General features: G+C 37.1%; 1 long non-coding RNA gene across 1 annotated transcript; it reads right to left on the reverse strand.

The window, feature by feature from the left end:
• Positions 1-1,150: 1,150 nt before the first annotated feature.
• Positions 1,151-3,542, reverse strand: LOC131508435 (uncharacterized). Its single transcript, XR_009260014.1, has 2 exons — positions 3,355-3,542; positions 1,151-1,430 (listed from the first exon to the last, which is right to left on the reverse strand). It is a non-coding gene; the product is annotated as an uncharacterized LOC131508435 (long non-coding RNA).
• Between the last annotated feature and the right edge of the window lie 18,209 nt (positions 3,543-21,751).

A 21,751-nucleotide genomic window follows, 5' to 3' on the forward strand; every position in this document is an offset into this window, starting at 1 on the left:
CGAAGTTGCCTCATGTGAGCATGGTTGAGGGGTGGGCTAGCAGGTGGACTTTCTCTGGGTCTCTTTTTCTTGCCACCTCCTTTTTATATTCCAGTTACTCTGGTACTTCTGTCATGTGCTTCCTCTAAGCCAGTAAAATGAGATCTACTATCTGAGCATCCACCAAAAACACGGCATGAACTAGGGTCTGTCGTTGGTATAAAAGTCAAAAAAGTTGAAATTTGCTAGGTGCCTTCTTTTCTCCTGAGTGTCTTTTCCCCTCCAGAACCTGCCTGATTTCTTTTCCTTCGTGTGGCTTCCTGTAGTTCTGAGTCCAGAGATTATAGTTCTCCTCAGGAGGGTTCATTAATAGGAACGACTTTACTACCGAGAAATAATGTTTTAAACAAAAGAATTCTGAATCAAATAGATGGTTTCTAGAAATGTATTCACTTTCTTTACACTCTTTACTTTTGATAGAATGAATGTTTACTGGTGCTTATTAATTATCTGGTTATAGTCTCCTTTTGTAGATCTACTTGGTTGCTACACTAAAAACAATTCTCCCAGACCAACCACCAAAGACTTCCCTCAGCTTTTCCCCGCGTCATTCATGAATGATCTTAATTATGCTTCTGGATTGCCCTCTAATGGCTGAATGTCTGAACTACAAATGGGAAGTACTGTTAGGAAATGTACTCTGTAGAGGTTAAGGCAAATAAATTTCTCAGTTCACTAGGTGAGTAACAAATTGTAGTGGACATAGGTCTCCCCAGTAACAAAATACCTTACTCGCTGTGAACTATGTACCACCTTGACTTTTATTAACTGCAGTAGAAAAACAACAACAAAAGAAGATTCTTAAAAAGCTCTTCAGATGTTTAAAAAAGATCTGTGGCATGGTTATTGAATGAAGACAATAATTAAGTATATAATTAATTAATAATAAGTATATTAGATAAGTACTGGATAAGAAAGTACTGAGGACAATAACTTGTTCTGAGGACTAAAGAAAGACCTGTCAGGTGAACCGGGCTTGATTTGGAGACTGCACACATAGACTTTCTTGAAGTAACACCGCCACCTTGTGTCTTTCTGAGATACTTGTGATAAAAATATGCAAACCTTTGTTTCAAAAATGTCCTCTAATAAAAGAAACTTGAAAATCTGCTTCAAGGTGCAAATAGGAGAACAGGAATTTATTTCATTTTATCTCAATTCCAGTATAGCTAACATACAATTTTATATTCCTTTCAGGTGTACAGTATAGTGATTTAAGAATTCCATGTATTAGTCATTGCTTATCAAGATAAGTGTACTCTTAACAAAAATAAATTCAAAGTGGCTGAAAGACCTAAATGTGAGACAGGAAACCATCAAAATCCTTACAGGAGAACACAGGTAGCAACCTCTTTGACCTTGGCCGCAGCAACTTCTTACTTGACACGTCTCTGGAGGCAAGGGAAACAAAAGCAAACTTGAACTGTTAGGACCTCATCAAGATAAAAACCTGCACAGCCAAGGAAACAATCAACAAAACTAAAAGGAAACTGATGGAATGGGAGAAGATATTTGCAAATGACATATCTGCTAAAGGGTTGGTATCCAAAACCTATAAAGAACGTATCAAACTCAACACCCAAAAAACAAATAATCAAGTGGAAAAATGGGCAGAAGACATGGATAGACACTTTTCCAAAGAAAACATGCAGATGGCTAACAGGTGTATGACAGATGCTCAACATCACTCAGCATCAGGGAAATACAAATCAAAACCATAATGAGATATCACCTCACACCTGTCAGAATGGCTAAAATTAACAACTCAGGAAACAACAGATGGTGGTGAGGATGCAGAGAAAGGGGAACCCTTTTGCACTGTTTGGTGGGAATGCAAATTTGTGCAGCCACTCTGGAGAACAGTAGGGAGGTTCCTCAAAAAAATAAAAATAGAGCTACCGTATGACCCAGCAATTGCACTACTAGCTATTTATCCAAAGGATACAAAAATGCTGATTCGAAGGGGCACATGCACCCCAATGTTTATAGTAGCACTGTCAATAATAGCCAAATTATGGAAAGAGCGCAAATGTCCATTGACTGATGAATGGATACAGAAGATGTGGTGTGTACATATAAACACACACACACACACACACACACACACACACACTGGAATATTACTTGGCGATCAAAAATAATTAAATCTTGCCATTTGCAGAAATGTGGATGGAACTAGAACATATTATGCTAAGAGAAATAAGTCAGTCAGAGAAAGACATACGATTTCACTCATGTGGAATTTGAGAAACTCAACAGATGAACATAGGGGAAGGGAAGGAAAAATTAGATAAAAACAGAGAGGGAAGCAAACCATAACAGACTCAAGTACAGAGAACAAACTGAGGGTTGCTGGAGGCAGGGTGCCTGTGGGGATGGACTAAATGGGCAACGGGCATTAAGAAGGGCACTTTTTGGGATGAATCACCGGGTTCTACTACTGAAGCCAAGACTACATTGTATGTTAACTAACTTGAATCAAAAACAAACAAACAAAAAAGGTAAGTATACTCTTAATCCCCATCCCCTATTTCACCTATCCTCCCAGCAACCTCCCTTCTGGCAACCATCTGTTCTATATAGGTAAGAGTGGTTTTTTGTTTGTTTGTCTCTTTTTTTTCCCCTTTGATTGTTTTGTTTCTTAAATTATAACATGAATGAAGTCATATAGTATTTGTCTCTCTGATTGGCTTATTTGCTTTGCATTATAAGCTCTAGATCCACCCATGTTGTTGCAAATGGTGAGATTTCATTTTTTGTGGATGAATAATATTCTGGTGTGTGTGTGTGTGTGTGTGTGTACACACACACACTACATCTCCTTTATCCACTCATCTATTGATGGACATTTGGGCTGCCTCCATGTCTTGGCTATTGTAGAATGCTATAATAAACACAGAGGTGTATATACCCTTCAAATTAGTGTTTTCATATTTTTTCGGTAAACACCCAGTAGTGCAATTATTGGGTCATATGATCTATTTTTAATTTTTTGAGGAATCTCTGTAGTGTTTTTCACACTGGCTGCACCAGTTTGCATTCCCATCAACAGTGCAAGAGGGTTCCTTTTTCTCTACATCCTTGCCAACACTTGTTTCTTGCGTTTTTGATTTTAGCCATTCTAAAAGTTGTGAGGTGACAGGTCATTATGGTTTTGATTTGCATTTCCCCTGATGGTGAGTGATGTTGAACATCTTTTCATGTGTCTGTTGGTGATATTTTGGATATTAAGCCTTTATTGGACATGCCATTTTTAAATATAGGAGAACAGGAAGTTTTTAAAAAACAACCATACTGAGGGAGGCTTACACTTACTTAATAAAATGCACCCTTTTAAAGTGTATCAGGGGCGCCTGGGTGGCTCAGTCGGTTGAGCGTCCGACTTCAGTTCAGGTCACGATCTTGCGGTCCGTGAGTTAGAGCCCCGCGTCAGGCTCTGAGCCTGGAGCCTGCTTCCGATTCTGTCTCCCTCTCTCTCTCTGCCCCTGCCCCGTTCATGCTCTGTCTCTCTCTGTCTCAAAAATAAATAAATGTTAAAAAAAAAATTAAAAAAAAAATAAAATAAAGTGTATCAGCTCAATGAGCTTTGACAATGTATACACCCAGGCAGCCACCAGCACCATCAAGAAATTTTCATTACTGCTGAAAAGTACACTTGTGTCTATTTACAGATAATCCTTTACCTCAGGCAACCATTGTTCTATTCTCTATCAGTATAGGCCAGTTTTGACTTTTTAGAATTTCATATAAACAGAATTATACAGTATGTACTCTTTCATGCCTGTATTTAAGTATTTTTTTTGTTCAAATATACCCTTTTTGACATCTATTCACGTTATTTCATGTTATCAGAAGCTCATTTATTTTTGCTCCTGAGTACTATTCCTTTGTATAAATACACCCAAATTTATGTACACATTTTCTTATTGATGGACATTTGGGTTGTTCCCAGTTTTTAAACTTATGAATAAGACTGCTATGAATATACATGTATATAAGCGTTTATAGGTGTTCTCATCTCTCATAGTAAATACTTTGAGGTAGACAACTGAGTTTAGTTTTATAAAAACAGCTAAATATTTTCTAAAATTTTAGAATCCTAGAGCAATCAATGAGAGTTCCAGCTGGGCCATATCTTTAATATTTGGTGCTGCCACTTAAAAAAAAATCTATTCTGGTGGGTGTGCAGTTAATAATGATGAATATAGGAGCGCCTGGGTGGCTCAGTTGGTTAAGCACCCAACTTTGGCTCCAGTCATGATCTCACGGCTTGTGAGTTTGAGCCCCAGGTCAGGCTCTGACATCTCAGAGCCTGGAGGCTGTTTCAGATTCTGTGTCTCCCTCTTTCTCTGCCCCATCCCTGCTCTCTCTCTCTCTCTCTCTCTCTCTCGAAAATAAACATTAAAAAAAAATGATGAGTATATTTTCATGTGCTTATTGGTCATTCATATGTGTTATTTTGTTAAACATTTAGTTTCCCTTGCTATATAAAATTGGGTTATCTTCTTTAAAAAAATTTTTTTTTCTAAATTAAAAAAACTTATTACTTTTGAAAGAGAGAGAGACAGAGTGTGAGCGGAGGAAGGGCAGAGAAAGAGGGAGACACAGAATCTGAAGTAGGCTGCAGGCTCTGAGCTTGTCAGCACAGAGCCCAATGCGGAGCTCAAACCCAAGAACTGTGAGATCATGACCTGAGCCAAAGTTGAACGCTTAACTGACTGAGTCACCCAGGTGCCCTGGGTTATCTTTTACTTATTGAATTGTAAGGTTCTTTATATATGCTCTATACCAGTCTTATGCAAGATACATGTATTGTTAGTATATTTTCCTAGTCTTTGACTTGCCATTTTATATTCTGAAGTGTTCTTTGAAGAGCAAACATTTTTAATTTTGACAAAGCTTAATTCATCAATATTTTACGGTTACAGCTTTCTGTTACCTGTTTAAAATTTTTGCCTATACCGAGATCACAAAAATTTTTTCCTGTTTTCTAGAAGTTTTATAGTTTTGATTTTTAGTGAGGTTTTTTTTTCCCCCCCATATAGATATTTCGCTGTACCAGCACCATTTGTTACCATTGAATTACTTTGGTATCTTTTCTGAAAATCAACTGGCCATATTTGTGTGGGTCTATTTCTGGAGTCCCTATTTTGTTCCATTTCTGTATTTATCAAACATGAGAACAACATGACATTTTCTTGCTTGTTGTTGTTCTATATTAAGTCTTGAAGTCCTTGATATTTGTCCTTGCTTTTAAATTATTTTGGCTACTCTAGGCCCTCCTGCATTTCCTTATAAATTTTAAGACCAGCTTAAGTTGTACAAAACACAGGGACTGTCCAAACAGTCCAAAGCTGGGACTTTGGGAAGACAGGGCATCTACTAAATTGGGAAGAATTACCATCTTAACAATATTGAGTTTCCCAATCCATGAACACATTTGTCTTTGTTTTGTGGGGTTTTTTTTGTAGTTTTCAGTATATAGGTTTTGAATATATTTTGTCAAATTTATCTTAAATATTTCATGATTTTGATGCTAATATATTTTAAAATTTTCATTTTCTAATTTTTGATTGCTAATATATAGAAATACAAGTGATTTTGCATATTAATTTTGCATCATGTGGCCTTTTAAATTCATTCATTTATTCTAACATAATTTTTGAAGATTCCTTAGGAATTTCTATAAACATAGAATGCCAGGGGCACCTGGGTGTCTCAGTCAATTAAGCCTCCGACTTTGGCTCAGGTCATGATCTCACAGTTCATGGGTTTGAGCCTGGCATCAGGTTCTGTGCTGACAGCATGGAGCCTGGAGCCCACTTCCAGTTCTGTGTCTCCCTCTCTCAGCCCCTCCCCTGCTCACTCTGTCTCTCTCCCTCTCAAAAATAAACGTTAAAAAATTAAAAAAAAAAAAAAAAAAAACAATGTAGTAATGCCATCTGCAAATAAAATTAACATTTAAAAAAATTTAAGTTTAAGTTAGTAACATATAGTGTAGTATTAGTTTCAGAAGTAGAACGCAGTAATTTATCACTTAATATGTAACACCCAGTGCTCATCCCAACAAGTGCCCTCCTTAATGCCATCACCCATTTAGCCAATCCCCCCACCCATCTCCCCTCCAGCAACCCTCAGCTTGTTTCTGTATTTAAGTCTCTTATGGTTTGCCTCCCTCCTTTTTATCTTAACATCTTTGCTCCCAACACATAAAGTGCCTTTCACTTCTGTCTTGCTGTTTTCTACTAGCCCAAATGGCAATGACTTTATTCAATGTTGAATAAAGGTGATGGGAATGGAGCCTTGTTCCTGACTTTAGGGAAAGTGAATTCAGTCTTTTGCCATAAAGTATGATGTTAGTTGTGAATTTTTAAAATGTCCTTTAACAGTTCCCTTTTACTCCTATTTCAATAAGTTCTTTTTTGTAATAAATATAAACTAAATTTTGTCAAATGTATCTTTTCTTCTTTTCCCGGAGCAAGAAAATATGTTTTCTTCCTCCTTTATTCTGTTAATGTTAAATTATATTTATTTTTCAAACGTTAAGCCAACCTGGCATTTTTAAGAAAAATTACACTTACACATATTATGCTTATTATACATAGCTAGATTCACTTTTGTAATAGCTTGTTAATTTTTGCATCGATATCACGAGACATTGGTATGGGGTTTTGGTTGTCAGTGATATTAGCTTCAAAAATCGAGCTGCTAAGGGTTGTCTTTTCTCTATTTTTTGAGTTTGTGCTTATTACTACTACTATTATTATTCCTTAAAATGTTTGGTGAAATTCATCAGTGAAGACATTGACCTTGGAATTTTCCTTGTAGGAAGGTTTTTAAGTATGAGCTCAACTTCTTTACTATATTTATAGGGCTATTCAGATTTCCCATCAATAATTTTTGTCTTGCAAAGAATTTGTCCATTCCTTCCAAGTCATCAAACTGAATGGCGTAAATTTGTACTAGTTCTATCCTTTGAATGTCATGGGATTGAGAGTGAACTTGTATGCGTTCTAGATCTTGTGTCCCCCAGGAATTCTTCATCTTAGAGCATCTAATCGCTAGCCCAGTCTTGTGGCAGCTGACCTTACATTCATTAGCACAGCCTAACTTTCATTAACAGACTCCAGGGGAACTCTGCAGATTTCTAGACCTCTTTCTCCACCTAGTCCCCACTCCATGCTAGTCTGCCCTAAGAATTCCAGCCATCTCTGATTCCTTGATCTCTAATAATTACCTCCTAAACTCAAGACTACTATTCTCTACATGGGAACATTTTTGCTGTCTTGTGGTTTGGCTTTGGAAAGTGCCCTTCAGGCAGAGTGTTGGTGTGACTTTAAGACTCACTTTATTTTAACCTCTCCTTACAGATCAGCCTTGTATCTCCTGTTTCCCAGTCTCTGAAAACAGTTATTTCAACTATTGTGTCCAGTTTTGTCATTTTCTCACATTGGGAGGGCAAGTCTTTTCCCAGTTTTTCCATCATGTGGAAGCGGAAGTCCTCAAACACTCTTGACCAGACCACTGATCTTCCCTCATCTAGGATATCCCAACCCTGTTGTCAAGTGTGCTTACAGCACTATCAGTCTTAGGTGGGATGCAATATGAACAATAGAAAGGGAGGGCATATTAAAATCCACGTATTCAACTATCACTGCAGGCACTGGATGTTGCAGATAGATGGTCCTCTTGCATAGTGAATACATTATATCTTTCCTAAGTACTTGATCCTTAGGCTACAATGAACTAAACTGAGGGCTAGGTATTAAATTTACCACTTATTAAAAGAGCTGGAAAGTAGCCATCTGGGGAGTTACTATGGGATGGTAGGGAAACATAGAGATAAAATGGAAAAAAACAATTCTGCTTTGGGAATTGGGATGCTTGGTTCAAATGCCAGGACTTTACACTTATTTTCCTCACTTGCTTCCATTTCTGTCTGTAAAAATAGGCAACTGAACTAATTGCTCTGTGACAACAATTCTGGTTTGGCCATTAGTACTACTGTTCTGTTTTCTACTATTTTTAGCATTATCCCATGTTAATTGGTATAATATCAGTAAACTAGAACAATTATCTTCTTAAGGGTTAAGTTACTCCTGTGGCATCAATTAGCAGAGGGTAGGTGCTAAAAGCAGTTCAAAGAAAGTGAGTGGAAGATAAAAACAGGACTATCAAAGAGCTTCTTGTATAATGTAGAGATCTCAATTTCCAATTAAAGAGTTCTGGGTTAAAAGGATCACAAGCTAACAGGGCCTATTTTAATCTCCCATCTTCTTATTAAAATAGCAATGTCAAGCAAAACAGGAGCCCAGAATTCACCTCCTCCAACATCTAATAGTAATTATTAGCATCAGCAAAAATTTCAAGAACAAGAACCAAATAAGGAAAAGCACACAACTTCATGCCATAACTTCAATGAGCTGTGAAAAAAGAAAAAAACAATTCTGATGTGGCTTGTCATACCTCCCCAACCTTTACCCTAAGCTCCAGAAAGAGAGTGAATGAAATGTTGAGAATTTCCGTAAATATTTCTTACTTTGGAGAAAAGCCATCAGAGGGGTTTAATAGGATAGTCAGGCAAAATTCAAAAAGAAATCTTTTAAGAGTAGAAGCCTCTGCAGAAAGACAGTGAGCAGAAGCAGGAGAGGTATCAGACCTGTCTGGGACCACAGATTTCCCCCCCCATAATAACAGGGTACACTCTAAATCAAGTGAATCTTAGGATAGGATACTGGGTCACATTTCAGAGGAGAAAACAGAACCTACATCCTTAAATGAAGGAAACACAGATGGAATTAGGCCTATACCATTTTCCTACATCCTCAGGCTACAGAGAAGGAAACAGAAGCAAAACACAGCTTTCAAGCCATGGTTCTCAGGAGATAAACAGGATTCTGCAAAGTATGAGGACACTGCACTACTGAGAGCAAAGTGAAACTTAGGAGTAGCCCACGTTCTTTCTACACAAGATGAAAAAGGAGTGACACCTTGGTCTTGTTCTCTATCTTTGTGCATTGTGTGTTTTAAATTTTTATAAAAGATGTTTTTAAAAAGGACTGTTTAAAATTATACATTTCTGCGGTGTTGGTTGTGATCTCTCTTCCTTCATTTGTGGTTTTATTTATTTGGGTCCTTTCCTTTTTCTTGTTGGTAACTCTGGCTAGGGTTTATCAATTTTGTTAATTCTTTAAAAGAAACAGCTGCTGGTTTTGTTGATCGGTTCTAGTGTTTTTTGATTTCAGTATCATTGATTTCTGTTCTAATCTTTATTATTTCCATTCTTCTGCTGGTTGTGAGTTTTATTTAATGTTCTTTATCCAGCTCCTTTAAGGTGTAAGGTTAGGTTATGTATTTGAGACATTTCTTCCTTCTTAGGAAGGCCTGGATTGCTATATACTTCCCTCTTAGGACCACATTTGCTGCATCCCAAAGGTTTTTGACTGCTGTGTTTTCACTTTCATTGGCTTCCATGTAACTTTTTATTTCCTCTTTAATTTCTTGGTTAACCCATTCATTCTTTAGTAGGATGCTCTTTAACCTACAAGTATTTGTGGTCTTTCCAATTTTTTCCCTGTGATTGATTCCAAGTTTCAAGGTATTATAGCATGAAAATATGCATGGTATGGTCTCAATCTTTTTGTACTTGTTGAGAGCTAATTTGTGACCCAGTATGTGATCTATTCTGCAGAATGTTCCATGTGCACTGGAGAAGAATGTGTATTCTGCTGCTTTAGGATGAAAAGTTCTGAGTATATCCATTAAGTCCATCTGGTCCAGTGTGTCATTCAAAGCCATTTCCTTGTTGATTTTCTGCTTAGATGATCTGTCTGTTGTTGTAAGTGTAATAAAGTCCCCTACTATTATTATATTATTATCAATGAGTTTCCTTGTGCTTGTGATTAATTGATTTATATATTTGGATGCTTCCAAGTTGGGAGATATTTACAATTATTAGATCTTCTTGGTGGATAGATCCCTTAATTATGATATAATGCCCTTCTTCATCTCTTGTCTTTGCTTTGAGATCTAGTTTTTCTGATATGACTATGGCTACTATGGCTTTGTTTTGATGTATATTAGCATGATAGACAGTTCTCCATCCCCTCACTTTCAGTCTGCAGGTGTCTTTAGGTCTAAAATGAGTCTCCTGTATGGGACCAGAAAGGACCCTGAATAGCCAAAGTCATGTTGAAAAGAAAACCAAAGGCAGAGGTACCACAAGTCCAGACTTCAAGCTGTACTACAAAGATGCAACCATCAAGAAGGTATGGTACTGACATAAAAACAGACACATAGATCAATGAAATTACAGAGAACCCAGAAATGGACCCACAAAGTATGGCTAACTAATCTTTGACAAAATGGAAAGAATACCCAATGGGAAAAAGACTGGTCTCTTCAGCAAATGGTGTTGGGAAAACTGAACAGTGACATTGAGATGAATGAGCTTGGAACACTTCCTTACGCCATACACAAAAATAAATTCAAAATGGATGAAAGACCTAACTGCAAGATAGGAAACTATAAAAATCCTACAGAGAAAACAGGCAGAAACCTCTTTGACCTCTGCTGGAGCAACTTCTTCCTTGACATGTCTCCAGAGGCAAGGGAAGCAAAAGCAAACATGAACTATTGGGACCTTATCAAGAAAAACACTTTCTGTACAGTGAAGGAAACAATCAACCAAACTAAAAGGCAACTGACAGAAGAAGATATTTGCAAATGACATTATCAGTTAAAAGGTGAGTATCTAAAATCTATAAAGAACCTATCAAACTCAACAACCAACAAATAATCCAGTGAAAGTAATGGGCAGAAGACATGAATAGACACTTTTTCAAAGAAGACATCCAGATGGCTAACAGACACATGAAAAGACGCTCAACATCACTATTATCCGGGACATACATATCAAAACCGTGATCAGATACCACCTCACACCTGTCAGAATGGCTAAAATTAACAACTCAGGAAACAACAGATGTTGGCAAGGATACAGAGAAAGGGGAACCCACTTACCCTGTTGGTGGGAATTCAAGCTGGTGCAGCCACTCTGAACAGTGTGGAGGTTCCTCAAAAAAACAAACAAAAAAAACAGAGCTAACCTATGACCCAGCGATTGCGCTACTAGACTGCTAGTTATTTATCCAAAGGTACAAAAATGCTGATTCCAAGGAGCACACTCATCTCAATGTTTATAGCAGCACTATCAACAATAGCCAAATTATGGAAAGGGCCCAAATGTCCATTGACTGATGAATGCATAAAGAAAATGTGGTATATATACAATGGAATATTACTCAGTGATCAAAAAGAATGAAATCTTACCATTTGCAACAACGTTGTAGAACTAGAATGTATTGTGCTATATGAAATAAGTCAGTCAGAGAAGGACAAATATCATATGGTCACTTGTATGTGGAATTTGAGAAACTCAACAGAGGAACATAGGGGAAGGGAAGCAAAAATAAGATAAACAGAGAGGGAACAAAGCATAAGAGACTCTGAAATACAGAGAACAAACTGAGGGTTGCTGGAGGGGAGGTGAGCGGGAGGATGGGTTAAATGGGTGATGGGCATTAAGGGGGGCACTTGTTGGGATGAGCACTGAATGTTACATGTACGTGCACTGAAACCATTATTTACACTATACATTAACTAACCTGGATTTAAATAAAAACATAAAATAAAATTATACAAACATACTACTAAAAAATTAAGTTGCAGAGAGATGACAACAGCAGACAGAAGGCAGATAAAGAACCTAAGAGTAGAAATCTAAAAGAAATAGAAGAAAACTCTCTACAAGTACTTTCTGTGACAAAAAAAAAAAAAAAAATTAATAAGGACATGAACTCCAGAAGATGATTGCTCACCAGCCAATAACCTAAAAATTCAATGAAATTAAAAAAAAAAAAACTGTACTGCTAAAAAAATTTGAGAATGAAAATAATATCAGAAAATGAATTAGAAACAGCAAGAAATAGAAGAGTTAAAAATGGAATTAATAAAGTATAAAAAGGCTTGAGCCAATCACAGTGAATAGAGAAATAAGATAAAACAATTAAGAAAATATAATATTTAAAGAACAAAGAAAAAATAATAAAAGGGCAGTCTCCTTAAACAGATAAACCAACATATGAAACAGAACACTTTTTACAAGATGTAAGAACACAAACTTCCCTGAGAATTAGTCTACGTAAAAAACTATATAAAGGGGCATCTGGGTGGCTCAGTCGGTTAAGCTTCCGACTTCGGCTCAGGTCATGATCTCGAGATTCGTGGTTTCCAGTCCTGCATCAGGCTCTGTGCTGACAGCTCAGAGCCTGGAGCCTGCTTCAGATTCTGTGTCTCCCTCTCTCTCTGCCCCTCCCCAACTTGGGCTCGCTCGTTCTCTGTCTCTCAAAAATAAATAAATGCTAAAAAAAAATTTTAAAGCTACATAAAATACGGTTTTTATTAAGGCAGCTCTTGTTTCCATTGATTTCAGGATTCCCATTGTTTCCCAAAGAATTCTTTAATCACATAGAAGATGCAAAGTAAGAAGGACACATTTCAAGCTAATGTCAAATTTCTCCTTTCTATCGCTTAGTGCTAGCAGATAATAGAATAATTAATTTCAGTCCAATTTCCAAGAAAAGTTAAATGACACCCAATTTTATACCCACCCCCCCAAGCCACTACACATAAAGACAGGTATATTTAAACATGCATGAACACAGGAAATATAGTGTTCATAAGAAATTTTTTAAAAAGCTACTTGAAAATAAAATTAACTGACACAATTTTAAAAACAATGTTTAAAAACTGACACCCCCCCCCCTTAACTTCACTAATCGTGGATTAGCATTTCATAATGTATAACTGTTGAATCACTATGTTGTGCATCTGAAACTAACATACTGTATGTCAACTATACTTCAATTAAAAAAATATATATCTGATTCTTTTTTCAGGTGTACATTTCACAAAGCCCTACATGTCTTCATTGCAACACTGGAAAACAACAGTTCATGATTTTTATATTCCTATGAGATTACTGTGTATCCAAAAATTTGCTCACTTGAACTTTTATTTCTTTTTGGAAACAGGAAGGAAAAATAGGCAATAAAACCTTGCCTTCTGTACTAGTTTGCTAGGGCTGCCATAAACAAGTACCACAGACTGGGTGACTTAAACAGAGATTTATTTTCTCAATTCTGGAGGCTAGAAGTCAGAGATCAAGATATCAGCAAAGTTGGTTTTTTCTGACTTCTTTCCGTAACTTGTAGATGTCAGTCTTCTTCCTGTATCTTTCACATCATCTTCCTTCTGCACTCGTCTGTGTCCAAATTTCCTTTCCTTAATTACTTTTTTTTTTTTTTTTTTTTTTTTTTTTTTTTTAAGTAAGCTTCATGCCCAGCCAGACTTCAATACGGTGCCTGAACTCACAACCCTGAGATCAAGACCTCAGCTGAGATCAACAGTCAGATGTTTTAACTGACTGAGCCACTCAGGCACACCTAAATTTCCTTTTCTTATAAGAACACCAGTCTTATTGGAATAGGGCCCATCCTAATGACCTCCTTTTAATGTAATTAATTCTTTAGAGACCTTATCTCCAGGGGCATCTGGGTGGCTCAGACTCGGACTCTTGTTTTGGCTTGGGTCATGATCTCACCATTTGTGAGTTCAAGCCCTGCATTGGGCTCTGTGCTGACAGTGCAGGGCCTGCTTGGGATTCTCTTTCTCTCTCTCTCTCTTTACCTCTCTCTCACACACAAGATAATAAATAAACATTAAAAAATAAAGATCTTATCTCCAAATACAATCACATTCTGAGGAATTGGGGTTGAGGACTTCAACATGTGAATTTGGGGGGCACGCAATACAGCCAGTAACATTTTCCATGTCTCACTATAAAGGAAGTGTGACTGAATGTCATTCTGTTCCATTATTATGTTCCATTATTTAATAAAGGAGTCAGAACTCTTTGCCTTCTTTATTTCTTAAAAAAATTTGTTTTTAAATATTTATTTATTTTTGATAGAGAGAGAGAGAGAGAGAGAGAGAGAGAGAGAGAGAGACAGAGCATGAGCGGGGGAGGGGCAGAGAGAGAGGGAGACACAGAATCCGAAGCAGGCTCCAGGCTCTGAGCTGTCAGCACAGAGCCCAATGCGGGGCTCGAACTCAGAGACCACGAGATTATGACCTGAGCTGAAGTCAGATGCTCAATAGACTGAGCCACCCAGGCACCCCAATTCCTTGCCTTCTTTAAAAGACTCAGTTGGCTATAACTAGGTATGTGGTAAACTCATCTCTATCTGCTTTGTCTTACAGAGCTGCTGAACTTCTCAGAACCTTGAAAACAAAACAAAACAACAACAACAACAAAAAAAACAAAGACTGACTGATAGACGGAAAGAGTGGAAGAGTCTCAATGCTGCTTCACTTGGTTTTAGATACAGCATGAAGAAAACAATGGAATGACTCTAGTTTCTTTTCATCTCTTGGAGTCTTAAATTTTTTTTTTAAGTTTATTTATTTACTTTGAGAAAGACAGAGACAGCACAATTGGGGAAAGGGCAGCTAGTGTGGGAGAGAGAGAATCCCAAGCAGGCTCTGCACTACCAGCACAGAGCCCGATGTGGGGCTTGAACCCACACGGCCATGAGATCATGACCTGAGCTGAAACCAAGAGTCAGACGCTTAAACAACTGAGCCACCCAGGTTCTCCATCCATCTCCTGGAATCCTATAATTCATTTTTAATTTTTACTAATCGACAAATTTTGAGTAGTTTTAAGTTTATGGAAAAACTGAATAGAAAGTACAGAAAACTACAGCGTGGTTGCTGAATGGTATTGCAAGATTATGTTTAGCTTCATAAGTAACTTCCCTGCTGTCTTCCAAAGTGATTGTACCATTTTGCATTCCTGCTAGAAATGAATGAAAGTCTGTTGCTGCACTACCTGTTATCAATACAGGTAGTAGTAGTATCTCATTGTTTTAATTTGCAACTCCCCGATGCCGTGATATTGAGCACCTTTCCATATGCTTCTTTGCCATCTATATATCTTCTTTACTGAGGCATCTGTTCAGATCGCTTGCCTATTTTTTAGTTATGTCAACTTGAATAAAAATAAAAAAAACACAATTTTTATTTAAATTTTAGTTAGTTGGGGCACCTCAATTTTAGTTAGTTGGGTGGCTCACTCGGTTAAGCACCCGTCTTGATTTTGGCTCAGGTCATGATCTCAAGGTTCATGAGATGGAACCCTGAGTTGGGATCCATGCTAACGGCATGGAACCTGCTTGGGATTCTCCCTCTCCCTCTCTCTATGCCCCTCCCCAACTTGTGCCTGCACGTGCATGCACATGCACTCTCTCTCTCAAAATAAATAAACTTAAAAAATTTAGTTAACATACAGTGCAATACTGGTTTTAGGAGAATTCAATGATTCATCATTTACATACAACACCCAGTGCTTATCACAAGTGCTCTCTTCTTATAATGTTTATTTATTTTTGAGAGAGAAAAAGAGAGAGCATGAGTCAGGGAGGGGCACAGAGAGAGGGAGACAGAGGATCCAAGGCAGGCTCTGCACTGACAGCAGAGAGTCCAATGCAGGGCTTGAACTCATGAACTGTAAGATCATGACCTGAGCTGAAGTTGGACTTTTAACTGACTAAGCCACCCAGGTGCCCCACAAGTGCCCGATTTAATGCCTATCACCCATCAAGCCCATCCCCTACCCACCTGCCTCCATCAACCCTCAGTGTGTTCTCTATCATTACAGAGTCTCTTGTGGTTTCCTTTCATATGTTCATCTGTTTTGTTTCTTAAATTCCACATGAGTGAAATCATTTGGTATTTGTCTTTCTCTGACTTACTTATTTCACTTAGTATAATACATTCCAGCTTCATCTATGTTGTTGCAAATTCGCCCATTTTTTTTTAATTGCTGAGTTTTCAAAGTTCTTTGTATATTTTAAGTAACAGTCCTTTATCAGATATATTTTGCAAATATGTTCTCCCAGTCTGTGGCTTGTCTTTTCATTCTCTTAACAGTGTCGTTTGTAGAGCAGAAGTTTTGACCTTAATGAAATCAAACTTATTAAATTTTTCTTTCATGGGTCATGCTTTTGGTGTTGTATCTAAAAACTCAATACCAAACCCAAAGTCACCTGGGTTTTCTCTTATTTTTTCTTCTAGATTTTTATAGTTTTGCATTTTACACTTCGGTCTATGATCCATTTTGAGTTAATTTTTGTTAATGATGTAAGGTCTGTGTCTAGATTCATTTTTTGCATGCGGATTTCCAGTTTTTCTGGTACATCTGTTGAAAAGACTAGCTGTGCTCCACTGAATTGCCTTTGCTCCTTTGGCAAATTTCAGTTGACTATTTGTGTGGGTCTATCTCTGTGTTCTCTGTTCTGTTCAATTGATCTAGTAAAACCTTTGTTTTCAAGCATAATTTGTTCCGGAAACATGTTTACAATCCAAAGCACTTGTATATAAAAGTGAATTTCCCCATAAGAAATAATGGAAACTCAGATGGTTCGTTCTACAACCCAAATATATTCATAAAAATTATTATAATACTGTAATATAATACAAAATAATAAAGAAAATATAAAATATAAAGAAAAATAAATTAACCTGCACTTACCTTTGAAAACCTTCATGGCTGGTGTGAGGGAGACAAAAGAAGGGAGGGTTATTGTGTAGGATAATTTTTCACTATCACTAACAGAATCACTGCTATCTATAGGCTCAATGGAATCTTTTTTAGATTACAGTATTAATAAACTCTTGTCATATACTGTATTTAATGTAACTGGAAATACGGCAGCAGAGGAAAGGGTCTATATCTGCAGGCAGCCTGACCTAGAATGAAGTAAAGCATTCCTAAGCTCACTCTTGTAAGGAAAGGCAAAGGAGTATCCATAGGTGCTTTGAAAGGACAAAAAATACACTAGTGACAGTTGTGGGCACTTTCCAACATTCTGAAAAATATCACTGATTTCTGCCAAACACCACGGCCTGAGACTGAGCATCCAAGCATGGGAGATGATCACTCACAATCCCACAGAGAGAGAGGAAGAGACAGAGAAAATCATTGACTCAGTTGCGATCATGTGACATTCGGTGCCATGTACTACTCATGTTGCAAGACATCACCCATTTATCACATTAAAATTTATTAGAAATGATTGCTTGTCTTGCTGAACACTCACAAAACAAGTTACAACCCAAGGTTTTGCTGTATTTGTTTATTCTTTCACCAATACCACACTATCTTAATTACTTTAGATTTACAGTAAGTCTTAAAGCCTAGTACTGCCAATTCTCCATCTTTCTTCAATATTGTGTTGTCTAGTCTTTTGTTTTTCCATAAGCTTCGGAATCAGTTTGTTGACATCCAAAATAATTTGCTGGGATTTTAATGGGAATTGTGTTGAATCCCAAGTTGGGAAGAACTGACATCTTGAAATATTGACTCTTCCTATCCATGAACACAGAATCTCTCTCCATTTATTTAAATCTTCTCCGATTTCTTTCATTAGTTTTATAGCTTGCCTAATATAGATCTTCTACATATTTTAAATTTATACCTCAGTCAACTTGCCTCCCTTCTTTCCTCCCTCTCTTTTTGGTGCTAATAAAAATGATGTATTTTTTTATTTCCAATTTTTCATTGCTGGTATCTAGCAAAGTAATAGAGTTTCATAAGTTAACTTTGTATCCTGTAATCTTGCTATAACTGCTTCTTAGTTCCAGACTCTTTTTTTTTTTTTAATTCTTTGGGGTTTTCCAGAGTCAATCATGTCACCTCTGAAGAAAGACAATTCTCTCTTTCCTAAATCTATATGCCTTCCTCCCACTCTTTTCTTGTTTTATGCCATTAGCTAGGATATGATGGTGTAAGGAGTGTGGGGAGTCTTAGAATTTTTCACTTTATTGTTTTAAAAGAATTACACTTTGCCTCACCAAAAGAATCATCCCTCATTTAGGGAATATTCCAAAACACTAACAGAAATTGGGAGGGGAGTAAGGAAGAAGGGTGTTAATTTTCTCATCACAGCAAGGCACCAATTTTACAGCCTAAAATTAAAACATTTTAAGAATATATATCTTACGATAACTCCAACCTTGATGTTTTTCACAATGTTTTCTTTTTTTTAAGTTTATTTATTTATTTGAGAGAGAGAGAATGCAAGTGGGATAGGGGAGAGGGAGAGTGAGAGAGAGAATCCCAAGCAGGCTCCAAGTGTCAGTGCAGAGCCCAATGTGGGGCTCGAACTCACGAACTGTGAGATCATGACCTGAGCTGAGATCAAGAGTCTGGTGCTTAACCAACTGAGCCACCCAGGCACTCTTCTACTCTCTCAAAGTAAATAAACAAACTTTAAAAAGGAAAAAAAAAAAAAAGAAAATAGGATAGAGAGACCATAATCTGGGGGCTAGGAACTCATTGCCATTCTGTTGAACATTGTTTCTAGGCCTTTCTAGAGATGAGAACCAGGAAATTTTATTTATTTGCTTTCAGATAAAATACTCCATAAATTCATGGCATTCCCAATTCAAACTAAAGATGACAGGTTTGTAATTTAACAATACCAGTTTATCCTTTCAGCAACTCTGAAAGTTTTCAATGATGCCAACATAGTTACTTTATCCCATAATCACACATAACAGTCTCAAAAACAATACCAACAGTCCTACCAAAAATATTACTAAAAATTCCTTAAATCCTTATGCTTTTCATTTTATCCTTATACCACACAGATGGCTGTTCTAAACTCATTTAGAACAGTTACTCTGTATTGCAAAAGTTTGCTCTTAAAAGATTAAGAGTTTAAAAGTAATCAAATAAAATATTCACAGCTCCAAAATTAAATCTACTCAATAAGGTATATACAAATAGTTTTCACTTCTATCCGTATTCTCTCCACATTATAGGTAGTCATATAATCTTAAAAGTTCATCCTTTCATTAATATATATGTGTGTGTGTGTGCGGTATTATTAAAATTTCTTAGATAAGTTGTAACATACTGTAGACATTTTTTCATTTAACAAGACCTTGTCAGAAATATAAACTTGTCAATAATCTACTCATAGTAGTCAAAACCTCAAGAATCACCTGAAGAGTCTAAAATGTAAGAATAGTTTGAGAATGGAACACTTAGGAACACAAATATCTAAGAAAATGGTAAAGATCGGCTAATTGTTCGGTTGTATTGATGTCTCCTTCACCCTCTGGCACACAATGAAACTACGCTTCCTATGACTTCTACAGTTCAGTGACACCTTACAGGTGAGTTGTGGTCAAAGGGAGTTAGGGGAAAGTGATGAATGCTGTTTTCAGGACTCTAAAGTCTCACACAATCCTCTACATTCTTTCTTTCCTTCATCTTCTGGCTGGATGCAGAGGAGGCACCAGAAGACTCCAAGGCCCTAGAAATTGGCAGAACTGTACAATGGAAGGAGCCTGAGATGCTAAATGACTATGTAAAACAGACCCCACCGCTACCTCAAGTCCACTTTAGACTGGTTCTGGGCAAGAAATAAACACGGTGTTAGAGCAGATGTTGGGTTGTGTGTTAGAACAGTTAGCCTACCCTGAACATACAGGACCCGTGCAGGAAACAAAGTCTCATAAGGAGACTCAGAAATGGTCAGAAAAGTGCTTTTTTGTTGTTTTTTTTATTTTTTATTTTTTTGTTTTTGTTTTTAAAAGTAAAGGTAGCAGAGTTTCAAGAGCAAGTAGTTGATGGCATCAAATGCTGCAGAGAACTAACAAGAATTGTTTATTGGAAGTGACAGTGTAGGGTTGCTGGTAAAATTATGTGCCATCTAAATCTCTCAAGTCATTTTCATTGCCCTATTCTAGTTCTTGTGTTTATGGAGAAATAAAACAGAATAATTTCTTTAAAGTACTTAAAAAAGTGTATTTGGCCTAGGAGTGCTGGGTGACTCGGTTGGTTGAGTGTCCGACTCATGATTTCAGCTCAGGTTATGATCCCAGGGTTGTGGGACTGAAACCTGCATTGGGCTAAGCATGGAGCTTAAGATTCTCTCTCCCTCTCTCTCTTCCTCTATCCTACTTGTGCTCTCTCTCTCTCTCTCTCAAGAAAAAAACAAAAATAAAACCAACCATATTTGACCTGATCATATTTATCTCCAAAATATTTTTGCCCCAACGACTCTTTGTTTCTACGTCCAATCTTTAATTTTTTTCTGGAGCTCTACTCACACTTTCATGATTCTGTATCACTCCCAAGGGTACATCTATTATACTTTCTGACCATCAGCTTCTTTTAAAAAAATGCAGTTCTTCCCAGTTTCTGATACTTAGACAAGCTAAAACACAACAAAAAGATGGGTGCTATGGGGTCCTTAGTTCTTCACAGATCCTGCTCCCGATCTTCCAGCCATTTTAGTTGTGTGGTGCTGACTGTATAAAACTATTTGTCTTAGAGAAGAAATAAAACATAAATTCCCACAAAGTGGGATTTGAAGGAAGTCTAGTAAAAGGAAATGGAGAGTTGGGAGAATAAGGTGGGGCAGGATGTTACAGAGGAATTACAGGTAAGGGAACAAAAATACATAACCCTAGTTGAAGCAAGGGGACAAGGAAGAGAACGCCAGAGCCGCCACAAGTCAAGGATGGCTGCTGTGACACCAGCACTAGATGGTGAGCTCTGACTACACTTGTTTCTGTGGGCGGGGCCAAACCAGCAGGGGTTTCTTCCCGCTACTTGTAAAGTGAAGCATAGCCTCCCAGAGAATTGCTGGTAGGTGGCAAGGTCCCTAAAACCCAGGATACAGTAGAATTTTACTATCCCTTTATGAAATATCTTAGTACCTTAAAAAAACAAAACTTAAAAGTTTGATGATTTAAACTAGTAAGAACCGTCAACGGTAATACAATTTGAACATTAGCAAATCTATATTAGCTTTTTCCTAAACATAGACATAGAGATAATTTATATATCACATCACATAACACAATATTATTTTGTAACAAAAAATAAAACTTCTTAAATTACTGCAAGGAGAACTCTAGTGATATGTTTTCAACACCCATTTTGAAAGTCTATAAAAGGAAGATGTAGAGATGTAATTTTAAACTCTCCTACAGGGGCGCTTGGGTGGCTCAGGTGGTTAAGCGTCTGACTTTGGTTCAGGTCATGATCCTCCTGGGTTTGTTAGTTCGAGCCACCAAGTCAGGCTCTGTGCTGACAGCTCAGAGCCTGGAGCCTCTTTCAGATTCTGTGTCTCCCCCTCTCTCTGCCCCTCCCATGCTCATGCTCTGTCTCTCTCTGTCTCTCAATGATAAATAAACGTTAAAAAAAAATTTTTTTTTTTAAACTCTCCTTCAAACAAAGAGATCTTGCTTGGGAGTAAAATACGTGTAAAAAAAATATCATACATCCCATTTTCAATTAAAGGTTATATTTTCCTACTTTAAGGAACAAAAGACTAAAACTCTGGGTAAAAAATATTCGTTAACCTAACCAGAGGCTTTATTACTTAAGTTTGGTGTTTTAAAAAATCCTTTCTATAGGGTTTTTAACTTTTTCTTGCTTTAGGCAGAGAGGCAGGAATCTAAATGGAGCATTAATTCAGCTTATCTCAAATAACACCATTAATATTTCACTGGTATCTTTAAATTAAAGGACAATTTAAAATTTCTACCACATATACATTCAATTTATATT

Source organism: Neofelis nebulosa, chromosome 4, assembly GCF_028018385.1.
Source record: "Neofelis nebulosa isolate mNeoNeb1 chromosome 4, mNeoNeb1.pri, whole genome shotgun sequence".
NCBI lineage: Eukaryota > Metazoa > Chordata > Mammalia > Carnivora > Felidae > Neofelis > Neofelis nebulosa.